Source organism: Perna viridis, chromosome 14 (genome assembly GCF_037379345.1).
Source record: "Perna viridis isolate PV_CMFRI_1.1 ecotype Kerala chromosome 14, ASM3737934v1, whole genome shotgun sequence".
NCBI lineage: Eukaryota > Metazoa > Mollusca > Bivalvia > Mytilida > Mytilidae > Perna > Perna viridis.
In genome coordinates this window covers 30,263,324-30,284,306 of record NC_142458.1, presented here as the reverse complement: position 1 = coordinate 30,284,306, position 20,983 = coordinate 30,263,324, and the positions used below count along the sequence as shown (strand labels likewise).

Here is a 20,983-nt window from a genome sequence, read left to right as displayed (position 1 = left end):
GAACATCTTCTGTAAATTATAAAAGGGTTTGAACCATTAATAGATGCATGTTACTAACAAAGTTTATGGTACTTGATGTCTGTATAGAAATCATGACAACCAAGTCCAAGACTTGATGAATATTAATGATACTTATATTAGTAGTATTGTTTCCCAAAAGGCCAAAATGAAAAAATAGGTTTGCCCAACTCACTCAGACAAACCGGTAAAAGTAGTGCCTCTTATATGTTGTCAAGACTGCAATGTCAAATGAGGCTTTCAGCTAAATTTTCTTTTAAAACTTACCAATATTGCTGATTCATGGCAATATTGTTGTCCCTCATTAGAAAGTGAGTTGCCATAATAATAGGATACATAGATTATAAACTTAATAACTTCTGTGGTCACAGCTAAAGTTTAATGGGAATGTGTTTGGTGTCCTTTTTTTTTTTACAGAAACTACTGTTAGAGTTTATTCTGAATAAGTTCTGAATATCATTTGCTATTAGTTTTAGAAAAAGGAGTCAATGAGGTCTAAAAGCATAATTATTATTTACTAACATTTTTTTTTTCTATTTACAGCTCCAAAAGCAAAGAAGAGTAAATTACCAATGAAAGCCGGTATGTATATTAGTATTAATTCGCAGGGGGAATATAGTATTTGTATTTACATCTGAAGTTTTACCCCTACTCAAAGAGTGGATAGAATATTAGACTCACCTTGTCTGTCTGTTCTAATTCTATCACAATTATTTGGGCTCCTTACAGATGGATTGATTTCAACTTTGTTGTGTGGCTTCATGTAGATGGGACATATGTTGTAAATAATTTTCGATGTTGTCTGATATCAACTTCCTATTTCTTGGGAATTTGCAATTTTTCACTATATGGAATGATATGCAAACTTTTGTATAAAAATCTTTGCTTACACAGAATGAATTGGTTTCAAATTTGGTTAGAAACCTTATATAAATTGGGCATACATAGTAAGCAATTTTGGATGCTGTCTGATATCAACTTGAGTGGGATTGTACCTAGCACAACAAAGCCTGCAGCTCAATTTTTTTGGTATTTATTTTTTGATAGAGGTTTCTAAAATGCATTTTAAAGGCATTTCTCATGTTACCAACAACTCATATTAATCAGTTTTTATAAAGACTGCTACTTAATATGCTAGTTCATAAAAGCAGCAACCTGTAAATAGCCATACACATATCATCTCATTTAGATACACCATTCTCACTTACAGCCAACCAGCCGTTATTTTATTTCCTATCCACAGAAAAAATTGCAAAATATGTTTTTCATATGTTTGAAAACACTTAAGCATATGTTTTTCATTTGTTCAGAACCACCATGAATAATATATGTTCCTGACTAAAGAATTTATTAAAAAAACAATCAAAAAAAAATCATTTGGTATTCATGTTTTCAGAGGGTATTTATGTATAAAAAGAGTACTGTTTTCATAAGATATCATGCATTTTTAAAAGCACAAAATCATGTTTTTACTATAATGGTCCTAAACATATATTTTAAAACACATGTTGTAATTTTTCCTGTGTATGCCATTTTCTGATGGAAAAGCAAAGACTTTCAAATTAATTCTAAGTCTTTGGTTGGATACACCCATGATTCAAACCCATGACCCTCCCTCCTTGAGGCCAGAATGCTATCATGAGATAAACAAGGCAGTTTTTTTTTCTCATCAGATACAGAAGATAAAAACCTTGTTACTGTCATTTTGGAAATCTGTGAGAGATGGATTCCACAGTGGATTGCTACCCAGTGTTGCACATTCCCATAATGTGGTACTGAAGGCATAAATATCTGATGAGATAGTTGTTTTTGTCAGATCTGAGAAAAGCTCAGGAGCAAGCCAGGGTATCCTGAAGAAAATAATATATACATGCATACATTTGTTATCATTCCTTTTTTCTTGTCGATAGAAACTCAAAACAATAAAATAAACAGTCACCATAAAGAATGTAATGTTACCATCATGTACTTGTAAAATATGACAAGAGTGAAAAAAGATTTTTATTTCCATTAAAACAATCATTTGAGCATAAAATTATATATAGACTATAATTAAAAATACCACAAAGCTTTGATGAGTAATTGTTCAATATATGGACAAAATGAAGAACAGCAAAACAGTCTTTTCACATATAAGGCAGAACTCAATAATCGTCATTAGATACTTGTAGAAGAATCTTATTATCTTGTCTTTCCACCAGTATGAGATACTAGTTCTACGTTCAAGACAGGAAATATTACCTTTGTGTATTGAGTAAATGAGTGGTAGCTTGTTGTATATCTGAAGCATCCCACGATTGGCAAGTTTGATGCCAATGTTACCGGAGTCGTACTGAAACACCATGATGTTACCACAACAGATATTCCCATGATGTACACTCTTCTCAGCCTTGAATAGGCAAAAAAGTAAAGTTATTATTTTGAGTTTACCACAGAAAGTCTATAAAAGTATAAGTCCTAATTCTTAACACAGTCCTATCTTCTGTTTTATAATTAAAAAGGGCCATAACTTCTGAACACTAAAAGTATGACAAACAGACAACTGAACAGGATCTGTAATATATGGTACAAGGAAATTTGTTAATGTTAAAAAAAAAGCATCTAATGGTACATTAATACACTGTCACAATGCAAAACATTTTTTTGGGGTAAAAAAAATCAAAATGGCCTTAACTTTTGTGTACATAATCCAATCAAATTAAATTTTTACTTTACCTGTATTTTATGATAATCAATATCCATAAGTTTGAAAAAGATGCTTCAATATCCTCTAAAGTTATTTTTAGAACTATCGGGATGGGGGGGTGGGGTAGACAAATGGATGAATAGACAGACACACAACTTGTCGGAAGGTCTAATACCTAACCTTTTTGTGTGGCAGGGTTAAAAAATGAAAAGGCCTTGACCTATTTTACTGTTCTCTGGATGATATTTTCTGATATGGATCTTGGTACAGTAAATATTTATTATTTGACAGTTTTATGAATCACTAAGTATACATAAAATCAACCAAGAATAAAGAATAATCAGTCATTATACAGTCACTGAACAGATCCATGCAACTATTTGAACAATCGATGAACAAGTGATGATGATCGCTGACTGATTGATCGCTGACGGATGGATAACCAATGGCCAGTGACTGATGTGATCACAGTTTATTTTGTAAAATGACAGATGACTGGTTCATGTAAATTTGAGAATTTCTCTTGAAACAAATCAAATATAATACAATATTAAATTTATCTTAAATTTAAGATATTTCAAAAATCCACAACTTGTTTTTTCCTAAAAACAAAATAAATGCAAAATAAAAGTAAACAATTGTTTAAATGTGAAAAGATTGACAAGCAAAATAAGGAAATCTGCAAAATATATTCACCGCTCAGTGGTCAAGTGTTGCGATCACCAGTTCAACTGATCGGTTTGACAGATTGATGGCTGATTGGAAACTGATCGGTAATTAATAATTGATCACAATTACAGTTGCATGGATCGGTTTGACAGATTGTTGACTGATCAGAAACTGATTGGTAATTAATAATCAATCACAATCCAAATTGCATGGATCGGCTTGACAGAATAATGACTAATCCTTATTGATCATCAATTGATAATCAATGACAATTATAGTTGCATTGATCAGTTCTGGCAAGATTAGTATTGGTCTTCATAATAAGTGCAAGAGTTATTGTTCTTGATTTGGTGGATTTAAATGGGGGACGTATGATAGTCTTTTCCAAAATACAGAACTGTATGCAGAAAGGACTATAGCTGTATTCAATATACTCCATATGGTGTGTGTAAATCAGAAATAAACTGTTTGTTTGGTTATTTTTGCACCTTTAGTCACTACCAATTGTAGTGCCAAAATTGTACATGGATTTGTGCTTTAAAAGGGCAAAAATTCTACATCTTGTCAATACATTTTGCAAGCCAGTGAATCCTGAATAAACAATACAACAAAGACTGAACTGCCTATCTTTTTGCAAAACTAGTAATAATGTCAGCAGCTTGAACACCCAGCTCCACCGGGACTATAAACCTTAATGATCTCCCTTTGCAAGTATTCAGCAAAAAATATCTTTCTCTCTGGCACCCAACTTTTTTTTACAAGGTTTCATCAAAATCCATTTCATAGTCTAAAAAGAGTTGTTCTTACAGTGTACATGGTAATTCCTACAAATGTATATACCATCTCTTCTAAATTTAGATTTTTTACTTGGCTGTATCAAAAGCAGTATGGTATGTAAGTGTCGTCACGTGACTCCGTGGTTTCCAGAGATTGGATCTTAATCTACCATCAGAATACATGGAAACTTCATCTTTTACAGAACATTGAGTTCAGAATTAAAACTAAAACATCTTTTTGTGTAAAGTTATAAAAAAAAAATGACATATATATCTTTCTACATGGTAAAAGTGATTTGTAATGCAGCGTTTAGGGATACTGGAAGTAAACAATAAAATGCAGATTGGCGTTCCAATTTCAATACTTTTTATATGGAAAACTCTGAATTTTCGGGAAAATGAAACTGGAACGAGACTTCCATACCTATATCCATTTCCCAGTATAAGCTTACCATATATAATAGAGCTTCAGCAAGCTGTAATGCAATAAATTGTAAGTGCTGGAGGGTGACTGGTTTCCGGAGTTTAAAAAATTTAGACAAGGAACCAAACTGTGCATATTCTTCTATGACCTTTGGTGGGGAGGTCAAACAAATGCCATAGACATTGACAAAGAACCGTACATCGTCAATTCCCAGCTGTTGGCATACTCCATCCTGAAGGGACTGAAAAAAAATTTAAGTATGTTTAAAAAAGATATCTCTTTCATCAACATTATATTTAAGAGAACTGCTGGTCCTCAACAAAAATATCCTTACAGCAAATTTGATTATTTCTTAATCGGAATCTTTTTTTTTTAATTTGAACCTGTTGTTTGACACTACCTTACATTTTTCAAAAGGCCTAGGCCTATCAAATTTATGTCAAGATAGTGTGCTATTAGGCAAACAAAAAAAGATGAATGTTCCTAGCTAGTACCCTACCCACCATATTTTTGTAAGCCAAATAAAGTGTACCATGAAAATTTTTGGTCATTTTTCCATTTATAGCACTGTTTCATCCAGACTCACTGTTCATAAAAATAGTAAAATAGCATAAAAATCCATACCTTTCAAACCTATTTCTTTCAAAGGTGTAATAGGAAACATATAATTTGTTTTTGCCTCATTGTACATATGTATATCTATTACCTCATAATGCCTCATCGTATACATCCCTTAAGGATACCCTACAAAACAAAAAAACCAACATTCATTGAACTCTGAATAGTAGTTTTTGAGAAGATTTTTGAAAGTAATAACATCAAAAACAGCAAAAAACGTCCAAAAAGGGCAATAACTCCAACATGGTTAACAGATTTTCACCAAAATTTGACCGCAGATAGATCGTGCTGAACACTTTTACCCCAGTCAGAATTTGGCTAAACCTAACAGTTTTGGAGATATATGCAAAAATCTACTCCTACGTTCTATTTTTAGTAATGGTGACCATGTTTTTTAACCAATAAAAAATCCAAATGGTCATTTTGTGCAGAATACCCTAAGGAACAGTCATTATAAGTTTCATGCAAATCTATTCAATAGTTTCAGAGGAGAAGATGTTTGAAGACATTGTTAACGATGACGACGACGGATGCCAACTGACGGAAAAGCTCACAGGTGAGGTAATAATATTAACTGGCAGATAATCATCTTGAAAATGATTATAAATTCAATATTTTTTTCTAAAACCAAGAATATAGCAAACATTGAACTGCTAACAATTTTTTTATACATACATGTATTATACCATGTTCTACAACTTGTACAAAACATATATAAAGAACAATACAAGATTTTTGATTTTCTAATCTCAAGATGAACAGTAGCATGTTAATGACTTTCAGCTTATTGACACAAATAAAACAGAAAACCTGATTGCAAATAGAATAAAAAAAGCAAGCCCCACTCTCCATTGACTGTACCGTTCCTATCTCTCACCTAGTTTTTCTATCTCCATTTCTCTCAATGGTATGAGATCAGAAGGTAAGTAAACAAATAGTTGTCGTTTTCTAGTAACAGCTGAATCATCATCATCTGTGTTTGATCCACTGGCTTTTGATACAAACAGATTTTTAAGTATATCACAGCATTCTGTAATGAAATGAAAGGCAATCCTATAGAAAAATTCATTTATCAGATTTGAATGCAGAGATGAGTTCTTCGGGATAAAATATAACTTTACCCCCACCCCTTCTCCCATTCTGAGGGAAAACCTTAATTTTATACAAAATAATTGGTCACAATTCCCTCTTCGTTCCTTCTTGAACTCCATTTCCCAATGCACATAACTTTTTGTTGAAAATGACATAATTAACAGTATTATTAACTGATGTGTTTAAATACAATAAAAATTGACCAGTTTACAGAGAATCATCTTTCAACTATTGTTTTAGCAAGAAAAAAATACTGGTTTTATACTGAATTTACTGGTTTTAACATGAATTTCAGTGTTTCTTTTACAGAATTTACTCGTAATAATATGAATTTAAGTTGGTCCTTATAGAGAATTTCAACTTCCGGCAGACCAATTAAAATCTGTATCAAGACCAGAATATTCTGTATAAAAACCAGTATTTTTTTAGAAAAACAACGGACGGTTGAAAGATGATTCTCTAAACAACATTTAAACATGTTAGTAAATAAATGGGTCATATAAAATGAGTACTTTCATATTAATCCTGTATAAAGTCAAAGTGCAGTCATATTGGGTTGAGGTCTCCTGTATTGGCACAAGGCACACTATATTATAATTTTAAACAAATCTATTTTTCTGCTTAAAATGTCATATATACATGTACAGTTATTTTTATGTGGTTTGGAACAATAATTAGTCACAGGAACAGTGATTCATTCAATGTTAGTAATGAAACCACTTATAATCCCTAACATTTATATTTCTCAAATTATACCATAATAAAATACATTTCACAGTTAATAAAATAAAATGACACAATTTCACTCAAATGGGTTCTGGTGAAGTAAAGTGCCCTCCTTTATTCAAGGATGATTCTGAGGTCTACAAAAAAGTGAAATCGGCAAAATTGAAAGAAAATATACAGTAAAAAAAGAATCGTAACGATCCCGATTTGAAATAACAAAATTCTGCTAAAAAGCGAAAAAAAAATCATACATGTTTATTAGTTTAAGAATCTTTTAGGTAATTGTCCCTCTAAATTAGTTATGGTTAGGTGTATTGTCCTCATATAAATGTTAAGATGTACACAATATCACTGTAAATGAGTAATGGTGAGGTATAATGTCCTCTTCTACAGGTTTAAATAAAATTTAATACCTAATTTAGGTTTCACCCTTTAAAGATTATATTGAGGTATGTGACTGCCTCTTTCATAGGTTTAAATAAAATTTATTACCTAATTTAGGTTTCACTCTATTTGGGTTCTGGTGAGGTATATTGCCATCCTTTATAAACTTTATAAAAGGCCCTTCATATCTTGGCAGCAGCAATCATCTAATCCTTCCACAAAATAACCACTGTCATTCTTCACAATCTGTCTGATACGTATTTGGTCCTGGTCAGAATACACAACTGAAAACTGATCTGGTGTGTAAATATCTTGTTTAATCAGGTAGTGCTTATGTGAGTACATTTTTAATTTCTTTGCTGCATAGCTGTCCCTGAAAGGGATTGATAGATTGACATGGGTTAACTCCTGAGGTTATATATTTCAAACATTACAGGACGACAACAACTGAACAATCAAACAGACCCTACATCTCTATCATGCCAGCTCACAGAAGCAACAGCCTGCAGGTTGGTGCCCTACATCTCTATCATGCCAGCTCACAGAAGCAACAGCCTGCAGGTTGGTGCCCTACATCTCTATCATGCCAGCTCACAGAAGCAACAGCCTGCAGGTTGGTGCCCTACATCTCTATCATGCCAGCTCACAGAAGCAACAGCCTGCAGGTTGGTGTGCCATCAACTCATTATCATGCCTACAAGTTGTCACTATCCCCTTAAATACCCTATGCTCAATGGAGAAGCAGTGACTACCAATTTTAAGACTTTGGTGTGACTCGGCTGTCTATCAAACCCATGACTTCCAAGACTTGTGGTGAGTACACTACCCTGACACCATCGTTGTGAAGGTGGTTCCCTAAAAGGGGAGCAAGGTAACAACATAGCTAGTGTGACATTCATAATCTGAGTCAAGAGACAAAGAGACCAAACAACGTGTGGTTACAACATTTGTACCAAGTTTTGAAATGATAATGACCTTCAGAAGAAAAAACTGCTTAAACATGTTAAACCTGCATTCAAAATTGAAAAACAGAATCATGAATAGATGTGCATACAGAATATATATTCTCATCATCTTTTGGAGGGAAAATTATAAAAATATAATCATTACCCATTTTAAACAAGAAGTAGTACATGTACCAAAATCCAATGCTTTATTAAATTTTATTTTGTTGCTCCTAAACACAATTGGAAAACATAAGAAAAACACATTTCCAGGTTATAAAACATATGTTACAGTTTTTTCCTCTTTATTTGTATTGACTTACTCAATAGGTCCATGGCTTCTTATCTGATTCAGCATCTTTAGTGATGGGGGTTCAACAAGATCATTATCACACAGACTGAAGTAATAGTGATGTATAAGACGATAATATCCATCCAAACCTGACACCAACGACTCGGCCATCTCTGGTGATTCAAATTTCAAATACTGAAAAATAAATAAATAATATTTCAAGGTAACTCAACTGCCTCTTCAGGTATATATGATAATATGTAAAATGGTATCAATAGAAATGCCTACATCAAAGTATTTCAAGGAAGTGAAAATCACCAGACCACAAAATAACTGATATATTATCAAAAAAGGCTAGCAGAAATCCTATACAAAGCTCAAGAAATTGTCTTCATTTGTGAAATATATGATAAGCCCTTCCAATTAAGGTGGGTGAAAATTTTCTGATTAGCTTTTGCATATAGTACTACCCCCTCCTTTTCTCTTTGTTTGTCGATCTTATGACCTTTACCTTGGGTATCAAGCACTCAAGTATAGTCTATCAGTGACTTGACAAGTTAATTGAACACAAATTTCAAAGGCAATTTCTTTAGTTTCTTGTAAAAACGCTTTTTCCAAATTTTAAATGTTTGGAAGACAGAGTCAATCACACTTGCAGAATAATTTCCTAAATTAACTTATTATTTTTTTTTTATTGTTCTTACAGTCTGATATTTTCTATCTCAGGCTACTGCCTTGACACTACAGTATATTGGTAATTTCCAATGACAATGTCACCTCAAATCAACTGTGATTTACTGAAAACCAGAAAACATCAGTTTTGACAGACATTATGTCATACTCTGCCTCACAGGGGCGTAGCCAGGCTTTTTTAGAAGTGGAAGCAACCTACGGCGAGGGGTCTAGGGGCCGCTCAAGGCCCCCAGTGGGTCCAGGGCAAAGCCCTGTTGGGGGGCCCTGGGGGGCGAAGCCACCCGGAAGCTCCTCGATTTTAAGAAAATGAGACGTTAGAACATGCTTATAATAGGTCGAAAATTATGTTTTTCTTTTCTTTTGAAAGATGTAAATTAATGCAAATATACGCAACATGGTGACAAATTTCAAATCAAACAGAAAACAAGTATTACCAAAATGTCAAAAAAAACCTGTAAATTTGGGTATGTGGATATGCATATTTCGGTGAGTAACGTCTGGTCACAGACAGACAAGTTGACGGACAGACAGACAAAGTGAAAACTACGTAGGTGACTTCTGTTGAGAACATTCTAGCGCATACACGGGACTTGGTGTAATTAATATATATTAAAAACTTTTGTGATCTACTTTATTATTGATACATTATTTAATCATTCTCCTTAACCCGGAACAGGAAAGGCAGTCGCCTGTCTTTACGTGTAGCGAATGAATCGATAACTCTTTCAATGTCAACAGAGAAATCTTTGTATGCGTGTAGCATACAAAGAGCGGAGAGTCTTTCAGTAGTCATGGTGGAGCGGAGGTAGGTTTTTACCCGGCGCATCACACTGAAGCTCCTCTCGGCTGTGGCTGTTGTGACGGGCATGCAAACCAGGATGAGCATGCACTTATACAGACTCGGATATAAGTCAGATGAGGTCACATTCAATGTATCTGATAAGGTACTTGGTCTATCGGCCACCTCAACTCCATTCCATCGGGCTTTCCATTTCCGAACTTCTAGGTTGAATTCCTCCAATGTGATGTCTGCCATATCAGAACTATAAGTGTCATGCAGCTTGTTTATAGCATCGTCCGTTAGACCATCGATTAAAGACGGAACGATGTGTTGGGCTAGAAATCGGTCCCCATTTTTAATGAGTCTGTCGCGTAATTCCTGTAAAAGATGATCTACGAATGGCAGGAACAAAGCCCTTTTCCAGTATTGACTTGGGTTTGCTGCAGGGACATTAACTCTGTGTTGTTGCCTTGCGGCTCCCCTAGGTATAGCTGGATCAACTTCAACAGTTTCCCAAAGCAACTGCGCAGTCATAGATAGAGTCCCATTCCGCGTCATTATCTCGCATATCCTGTAGAACCGCTACCACCACTTTAGCTTCGCCAACAGCCTGAATTAGATCGAAGTCTTTTCCTTGCAGAACCGCAGACAGGCGAACCAGAGGTTGCAACACCGTTTGAGCAACCACCAACCCGATAATAAAGTCAAACTTTGTAATTGAACTGTAGTAGCTACGGGCCTTAGCGTCACCATCTTGTTGTAAATCGTCTAATGAGCTCACAACAACAGGAAAGGCCGTCAAGAACGTGAAAAGAGAGTCAGACCGGCTTGCCCATCTCGTCTCGCACAACGTTTTCAGTTTTTGTGGTTTTCCCATACCTTCTTTGACGTTATCATATGTAGTTTCTAGATTTTCTTTGAAGTTTAATAATCTTTTCGCGCTGTAATCGAATGCAAAGGCTATTGCCTGCACCGTGTCCATAAGATTTCTTATCAGTGGTTCTTTGCACGCGTGTACTATGGCCAGGTTTAAATTATGAGCTTTGCAGTGCACATAAGAGGCTTCTGGAACAGTTTCTTTTATCCTGGCTTGAACCCCACGATGAATACCTGACATATTAGCGGCACCGTCATACCCTTGAGCGCGCATATGGCCAACTATAATTCCGATCGACTCCAATTCCGCCAGAAATTTATTGGCAAGTGATTCGCCCGTAGTTTTTTCTGCCTCAGCAAATCCTAAGAAGTCCTCGCGAACAGTTTGTGATTGCTGATCGTAATACCTAACGCATAAAGATATTTGTTCCTTAGTCGAGCTATCTGTTGCCTCGTCAGCAATGAACCCGAAATACACTGCCCTATTACAGTTGTCGACTAACTCATTTTGAATTTGTTCTGAACTTATTTGGATCAGTTCGTTCTGAATTTGTGGTGAAGTATATTTTGCTCTATGATCGCAATGCGCCAAATGATCAGCTAGAATATCATTGTATTTCGCTTTGTCGTGCAGCAGGGCCACAAAATTACTGTCTTTTTCCTCATGTCCTCTTAATGCGATATTCTGCTTTCCACACAAAATGATTACTTCAAGGATACAGTGTAAAATTTTCCGGTTTCTTTGTACCTGTTCATTGTAGCTTTTGGACATAGATTCCCATATGTCGGAAGATTTCCGTGTTTGTATACGCACAAACTCCTCTGCCGACATTACATAATCGTGGTGTTTTGCACCTTTTTTCAAATGTCTTTCCACCGAACGACCTATGTTTGACCAGTCATCTACTTTGGATGTCAAAGTGAAGGTTTTGTCTTTTGTATCATCTCTCTTTGGTCCGAATAATACGCATGGTGCACAAAAAACTGCATCTAATGACTCGGAATAACGCATCCAAGGATTATTCAATAACCATGTTGAATTCAAGCTTCTGTTTACACCTCTGATTTTCCTGAAATTCAAGGAAATATATCCGTCATTAAAAGATTACAAAAACACATGTCGGACAGTTTGACGGATATTAGGTTGTTTCTTTTATACATTTTAAATAAGAAGGGAAATGGAGAGCATGTCAAAGAGACAACGACGTAAAGGGGAGAAAAACAACACATAGCCCGTGACCATAATTAAGGTCTTCAATGAACGGTGAGGAGACCCAATGCTAGATCGCAGTCAGTCCCTAAATAAATAGTAAAATAAAGTTCAGCACACCCTTCTAAACTTCTGTAGACATAGAACAAATAGTAAACCGATGTCCATTTTAAAATCTTTTTACGATATTTTATCTTTTTTTATAACAATGTACATGTACAAAGAAGGGATATGGAGGAAACGTTGTAAATAGAATCATACATAAATTCTTGGAGTTTAGATACAAAGACTTAAAATATAATGATCCAGGTAAATTACCTCATAGGAAAGCTAAATTTCGAGGCATCCCAGGATGTCGCCAATAGGTCTAATTTAAACTTGTCTTGTGATATCATCTCTGTGGACACTTTCCCAAGATCAAAATAATTGGGCCCAGCAGCATTAGAGGGAAGGTTGGCTTGTTGTTCAGTGGCACTTGTACTTGTAGTGTCTGTTTGCTCGGAACTGGAGACATTATTAGGTTTTCCTTTGACAAAAAAATTGTCAAGCTTGGACTGCATATCATGAGTAGGATATTTGTTCAATGTGCGTCTGCAACTGCTCAACTCAATGTGACTACTATTGGTACATGGTACCCAGAATTGCATCAGTCACGTGCGATAAATCAGGTGATGTGACGGAAATGAGGTGACTTACAATCAAGTGTCAATTTAAAACTAAATGAAATGGTTTGTTTTGACACATGTCAGAATAAACTGTCAGACAGTCATATAAAAATAAGGGTTGTTTATGCACGTAACTAAGGGATTTAACCCTCTCTCTCTCTCTCTCTCTCTCAAAAAAAAAAAAAAAAAAAAAAAAAAAAAAAATTGCCGAAACGACGTGGAAGCACGTGCTTCCGTGCGTCCGGCTGGCTACGCGCCTGCCCACACTGTTTGTGTCACAGGTACAGTGGACAAAACACTTTGTGTACCAGGCAAGGACTGAATAGGTGGGAATACCTGTCCCTGAATATGAGTCTGTGACACATACAAACTTCCCTGTGTAAGTGGTTGATTTGTGCATGTCGATTGACTCGCCACTACTTGTCTCATTTGGGTAACCACTGGCATTACACCCGAATTCACGGGAAAGTTCACTTTTGACTATGTTTTTCGACAGGGGGCACGACAGGGCACGGGACTGCTTGCTTCACTCCTCCCGTGCTTGTCGCTGTCGGGTTGAACACTAATTGTGATGGTTTCTCATCAGCTTTTCTCACTGAATTTTCCTTGACCCTCACTGGGGATGCACCCTCTTCCTGTTTGATCTTGTGTTGTCGCGTCATCTCCTCCAGTTCCAACTGACGCTCCTTGAGTTGCATGTTTTCTCTCAACAACGACTACCTGTCGTCACTTACTGATACATCCCTAGTCTGTTGCTGAACGTGGGGTTGTTCTTCCTGCTTCATCTCCTGATGTGCACATAACCCATATGTGTACAGGTGGTCAGTTACCATTTGAGTAACCGGGGCCTGCCTTGGACTGGGTGTCCGTGACTCAGGTAAGTAGAATGATGTGGGGGGTATCAACACTTTCCTCTCGCTTGGTTCCTTTTTCAACTTGTGGATCGTTATGGTGTATCCATCAGCACTGAAAATTATTGACCAAACTTTACGACAAACGTGATGACTTTTCATTCAGAATTGTCAACTTTCCTTTCATCTGTGGCAACATCCCTTCGGCTCCTGCGTATGGAGTGTTCATATCACAACTCATACGTTATGCCAGAGCTTGCCGAAACTACGCAGACTTTTTGTATCGCGCTAGAACTCTAACAAATAGGCTTCTGGAACAGGGTTATGTTGCTACAAGATTGAAGTCATCACTACAGAAGTTTTATGGTCGTCATCATGAACTCGTGGATCGTTATGGTGTATCCATCAGCACCATGAAAACTGATTTATTCAATGGGTCATAGTTTTCCTTCCCTCGTTTGTCTACTCCGGACGACTTTTTATGAGCAACTCGGCGGATGTTTCTAGAAAAGCAGAGGACGCTTACCCTACCGGTGCACCTGGTCCATGCTCCCAGTTTTAAGTGGAGTCCGAGTTGCTCATTTACTTTTGTTACTTTATATGTATGATTTTAGTTACTGTATGTTCTTTGTTGAGTATGTCTGTTTTCTATGTCTGGTCTTTGTCCCTGGATTACATTCTTTTGATTACCGCTATAGCCTTGGTTCCCTTGATTACTCTTTAACATGGTCAGTGCTGGATTTTTGAAAGTTATTTCTGTGTCCTGCTCCTCATCTTCTTCCTCACTGGCAAGAGTACATTTGTCATCAAAATCTTCTAAATTGTCGCGAATTCGTCTATTTTGGATAGCGGCCAAAGTTGAAAATCTATAAGTTCCATTAGCACATTCATACGCACATATGGCAGGCTGGCTATATGGCTGACATGATATCGCCTTGTTGTCGAAGTTCCCAAATATTCACAGAGCTTCGGGGGGGGGGGTTCGCCCCCTGGACCCCCTGCTGTAATTTTGCCCACACTTCAATTTGGCCTCAGCTACGCGCCTGTTTAATGTGAATTTTCATATAACACAAATAGAAATCTGTCTAGTTCACGAATCCACCAATAGTCATACATAAGCAGTTAAGTTTGAAAATATTTCCATAACGAATCAGACATTTTTGTCATGGTTCTGTATGTTATTGACAAACACTAGAGGTGTGGACGATTAGCCTGAACGGCTCCCCGTCCACAAATGTGTGGACAAGGAGCCACTACCACTAAAAACACAATATTCAAATTGGATGCAATATATATACACAATTCACAATGTGAGTAACATAGTGTATATACATATTAGGGTCTCATTAAATCCTGAATAGAATCTGATTCAAAAAATTCAATTACATGTAGGTGTTACTCATACCTTTACAACTGTAGGTCTTCAGTAAATCAGCTGAGTAAGTCACAAGTATAAAGACTGAAGACGTAAAGTGAAAGTAGAAATTAAGCGATTATTCCTTTTCCATATTTTCTTCTAAATGCGCAATTTATTTTGGTCACAAGATCTATTGCTGTGATTTATTTTGTAAATGAACATTGGTGTTAATTGTTCTGACTAATCTCTTTTTTATGGTTGAAGGTGGAAGGGAGGTAAAATAGAAAGGTCGAAAAGATATAGCATTTTTGGAAACATAACTGAGATGATACTTAAATCCAAATACATATGTTTATTTGTAATTCTCTCATTGTTAAATTTTATTTCAGAAAAATGCTTAGTGCAGCATTTTGTGCGCTGGGAAGATGATGGTGCTGTCACCCATGGCTCACGCATTCCTGTCCAGGATACCCCTTCCTTCATCGTTGGTCACCGTTTGATGGAGTGTCATCAAGGGCCAAATTACAGATGTAACAATTAAAAATTGTGGTGTAACATTTGATTTTTGTTTTCATCTACATTCTTGGGACAGTGAAATAATTGTACATTAAGAATAGCCATGCATATTGATTGAACAAACAAAGCTAAAAATAATTTTGTAAATATGTTGTGCAAAAGGATTCTTATTTTCAGTAATATTCAATTATCAACCATTTAATTGAGTTTTTTTTATTTAAAAATATGTTTTTAGTTGTGAGATTTTTTTTAGGAGAATCAGGATGACCATCTATACCCTCAAGCTGCATATAATAAAAGAAACACAGGGACAAAAAAGCTGGGCTGCAGTGCAGCAGTATACTTGAGTATACCAGAGTATAGGGTAAAGAAAATATTAATGGTTATTTAAATCATTAAACTTTACATATCATTACTTCACCTGGCCGACCTGTTGTAAAATGTCTATACACAAGCAACTAAAGTAGCTAAAGAAAATTCCTCCACAAACGAATTAGCCGTCTCCAGATCTTTCACCCATCCATAGTAAGGGTTTGTGTTAGGGAGGTCAATCTTATTTATTCTCTGCTTTATCTCTGATGTTGCCGTTTGTTGTTAACTGACCAAGGCGCGACATGTGGTTTATTTTATCACCAAGTCCACTCCAAATCTAGTATCCTGATTTAGTCCATTGTGTGGTAGAAGTGCAGGATGTTTGTAGGAGGATAAAAAAATAGACAACCAGTATTTAAGTAGAGTATGCCTTCCAAAAAATTTAAAAATCGAAAATCAATATCATGGCTTGGTATTCTCTGATTATCTTAACATGCTGGGTTGTTTTATATAGCACTTTTATTAGAGCAGGTAAGTAGTTTCAAATACACATTCATTTTAAATCAAATTTTGTTCGATTTCACTTTGTTTATGGCTAATTATATTGTGTAAAAAATATGATTATTTAATTATCATGACTGTAGGATAAACTAAAATATTTATAGTAAATGCTGCATCATGGATTTCGCCAAGCACCACACAGCGGCAGACGTTCGTTTCCTCTCTTACTTGCCTCTGCAGACAAGACTTTCAAAATTATCGAACATCAGTCAAATCAAAAGTCGTTTGACAATCGGATAACGTCGCGTAAAATCATTCACTTTTTTCCGACTTTGTAAGATTCTTGCATTTTCTTAGAGGACTGGCTGACTGGCGTCTAGATTGATTTTCGGACGTCAAACGCTGTTCGGAGCTTGTATACACAGGCAAAATGCCACAAATGAGAACCATATGGTTTGCATCATATGATTATCATATAAATCGAGCACCATATGATATTCATATGCTTCGGTTTACATATGATAATCATGTTTTCACAAACATATGATTGTCATATGTTTTCAAGCCAAAATTATCATATGAGAATCATATGATAATCATGACTATCATATGTTCAATATCATATGATTGTCATATGATTACCATATGACTATTATATGAATCGAGCACCATATAATTATCATATGTGGCACATTTGGCTGTGTATACAAACAGTACCATGAAAATTTTCGAAAGAAGAATTTTCTATGGAGCATATTTTTAAATAGCAATGATTGTCCTGAAATAAATAACCTTCATTCTGCCCTAATATGAAACATTATGACCATTTTCCATAGACACAAGAAGTAAATGTACATTTTCTTCACTTAGCAAAACTGCAAGAACAGAACCTGAACTTGGGAACTAAATCAAAGTCGCAGAAAAATAAAATGCTGAAAAGCTGAGACTAGCTAATGTTAGATTCAATTTATTATATAGGTATTGTAAACAGAGCATTATGTTACAATAATGTAATTTCTTGTGGATTCCTCGGGATCAATTCCTGTACCGATAATCCAGTGTGGGCTAAGAAACATTGCGCTGCATTTTGTAATATCTGTGGTGAGTTAAATGTTAAAACGTATTTCTTTCAGTAATAATAATACACTTTCTACAATCGTAAGTTGTTACGATATCTAAATAATACAAGACATGCAAAACGATAATTCGCTGATATTTTACTTTGTTTATTCAGCGTATTGTTTCAATTGCGATATTAAACCTGAATTATGATATTCACAGACACTTGGTTAGCTTCATTCTACAACTGTCTATTATTACAAATTGTTTTATCTATCTTTAATTAATATGTTCCTATTTCTATTGTAAAATTACAGACATTCACTTGAGAACAGAGTATTGTGTCTTAATAACGGGTATCCGGGCCTTTAGGTGTAAATTTCAATAATTCATTTCCGGGAAGTGGGATGGGGAATTTCGCTTCTGGTTAAAAGCTGAATTACGGACAATGACCATCTGATATAGTCTCGGGACGAGTAAGAATGAGTACCCCAGCATTGTTTGATATTTGCTGGCAAAGTGTTTCCTGAAAATTGAAATTAGGTCATTACATGAGAATATGATCAAGACTAATTGCAGGAATTTAAATCATGTTGACTCCTCTCGGTTGCCAAATATAGTTGATATTGTTTGCCCTATAATGCATTTACTCCTTCAAATAAAATCATTAAGAATATATTTGTAACACCGGCGTCCACTCATTCGTAAAACAGTTACAATCTGGATACTGGTACAAATCTACCTACTCTCCAGTATTATAGAGACACTGCTATGGGTTTGCTGGGAAGCTATTTTCCTTACATGGGAGTTCGGAGAATACTTACCACGTTGATTGTATGGATACGGGTCTGATATATAAATAATTTTCAGAACAATAATTTGTTTCCAGACAAGTGCTTATTCGAGAAAACATCTAGATTTTATAGTCAAGGAGACTCTTGGTGTGACGGGAATAGGGTCTGCACCTGTAACGATGGAACACTGTCAGATAACAGTTACAGCTGTGTAGAAAAGGGGTAAGTAATTCAAGGAAAAGTTTAAAAGTTTAGTTTGAGAGAGATCAGTTCATTATTGATTGCTGTTTCACACGTCAGCTTTTCGTTTGTTTTTATTTATTTAAGTTTTCGGGACAGAAAACATATTTCTTCATATCATATTGAATAGTGTGGAATGATGTCATGACAATTTTATGGTGAAAACCGCAGCACCTGCCGCAGAAAAGGTTAATTGGATGTAATCAAATTTTGATGCGTTTCGTTCCTTTGTTGGATGGCGTATGTTATGTTGCTACAAGATTGAAGTCTTCACTACAGAGGTTTTATGGTCGTCATCATGAACTCGTGGATCGTTATGGTGTATCCATCTACACCATGAAAACTGATTTATTCAACGGGTCATAGTTTTCGTTTCCTCATTTGTCTACCGCGGACTTGACAACTCGGCGGGTGTTTCTAGAAAAGCAGAGGACGCTTACCCTACCGGTGCACCTGGTCCATGCTCCCAGTTTTTAGTGGAGTTCGAGTTTCTCATTTACTTTTGTTACTTTGCATGTATGATTTTAGCTACTTTATGTTCTTTGTTGTGTATGTTTTCCATGTCTGGTCTTTGTCCCTGATTACATTCTTTTGATTACCGCTGTAGCATTGGTTCCCTTGATTACTCTTTAAAGTTTAAACTTATTTTCCAGATGTCCTATATACAAAGCAGTTCCATATGAATGTCCTCTTGTATGGAGTAAAGACATTTGTTGTCCTATTCCAGATCCAAATCATAAACGATGTGCTGATGCAGAAATTGTTGGTAAGTGGATATTATGATAATGTACTTGTTAACCGTGCCATGCATGCACTGAATTCCAATCTCTCTCTATCTTTAATTCGTAAATTAAAAATTCACACCTTGATTTCATTATGTTACTGATAAAATTCTCTTTTGAACAATATTTTGAGAAATTGACACAGGCAGTTAAAATTGTGGGATGTCGTGTACTCCCTAGTACATCACGTGGTCATTATCCTCAACTAAATATGGAAGGGTTCTTAGACAATTCTTAGCAATATCTAAACCGAAAGAATCAACCATATATGTTAGACGAATTTATCAGAACTTGACAAAAAAAAAGAGATGTAATTTTTTAGGGGGTCCCAAATGCTTGGTCCAAATGGTTGTATAGCTGTTGATTTCGACAATTAACTAATGTATTTGATCTATGGTTTTGAAAAAAGATGTGGCTCAGGTAAAAGTTGCAAATTATTATCAACGTAAATAAGTCATTTTTCCAATTTACGGGAGGGGTGTATGCCCGGTTATCCTTTCCACAGAAATACACATTCAATCTTTTCTCCAGTAAATTACATGTAGTCATAAGGCTATCGTTGAGTCGTTTTATTGTACGTAATTGTACATATTTTTACCGACATTATCTAAATAATATTTTGTACATTTATTTTTTAGGAAGTAGATTGATAGGGCGGTAGTTGTGACTATTAAACATAGAAATGTTTCTATAGAGACTTATGTATTATCATGGAAGAGTGTGGATCAACTTCATACGCTACTTACGTATTAATTCTGGCAATGTCAAGAGGAAGGTATGGTTTCCTCTTCCGTACGTTTCATGGCTATTAAATTCAAAAATCAAAATTAAAAACAATACAGAGAAGTTTCAATTCGTTAACTTTTGAGAGTTTCAACATGTATACATGAAGGACAGTTATGGTGCAAAAGAACCTTAAACAACATAAATATCAGATGATATTCTCTGTTTCCATGGTAACACCAATCAAAGTCTTCATTATGGAAGCCGCAACTGTCAAAAGTACAACATACCAATAAAACAGTTACTGAAATAAACCATACTCCATACTTCATGAAGCTAAAAATACTTGAGAATATTCTCAGTCATTTTCAAGTTTTAATTATGCCACTAATGTGATAAGTGGCTACTGTAAATTCAAAATGCCACTGACTTACAATAATAAAATCTGGCAGTATGGATGTTTTGGCACTGGGGACAGGTTTTTTTTCACAAAAATCACAAATATCAGGATGACATTTCTGACTGTGGTGATAAACTCTTAATAATTAATGCACACAATAATATCTCTATTTAGAGTAATTAACCTTAAATAACTGCTTGTCTGACAACAACAAACTCTACTTTATTTAGCTGTTTTGGTGCCAGAAAAAAGGTTGACTAACTTGTCAGATGATGATGTTACTGGGGGGGTACTCTACAAAGACTGACAATTGTCTTATCATAAATGATTTAAATTTTGCTGCTGTGCCATGGGTAATTGATTATTTATATGTTTATCAAGTAATTGCTGAAAATGAGAATGCTAGTATGAACTTACGCTGAAAGGGGCAACAAAACAAAGATGGATACTACCGGTATGCACACACATACTTAATAATAAATAATCCAACATCATCTTCCTGTGATTTGTGAGATCTCTAGAAATTGATGGACAATAAGAATATATGAACCCCAAAAAAAAAAACAAAAAAAAAAAAAAAAAAAAAAAAAAAGA

The 20,983-nt window shown here is 35.4% G+C and overlaps 1 pseudogene across 1 annotated transcript; it reads right to left on the bottom strand.

The window, feature by feature from the left end:
- Positions 1–1,687: 1,687 nt before the first annotated feature.
- LOC148598954 (zinc finger MYM-type protein 1-like) lies at positions 1,688–12,749 on the bottom strand (annotated as a pseudogene). Its single transcript, XR_015918357.1, has 10 exons — positions 12,508–12,749; positions 9,990–12,049; positions 8,661–8,824; positions 8,117–8,248; positions 7,621–7,766; positions 6,069–6,221; positions 5,142–5,158; positions 4,602–4,814; positions 2,352–2,407; positions 1,688–1,868 (listed from the first exon to the last, which is right to left on the bottom strand). The product of XR_015918357.1 is annotated as a zinc finger MYM-type protein 1-like (transcript).
- Between the last annotated feature and the right edge of the window lie 8,234 nt (positions 12,750–20,983).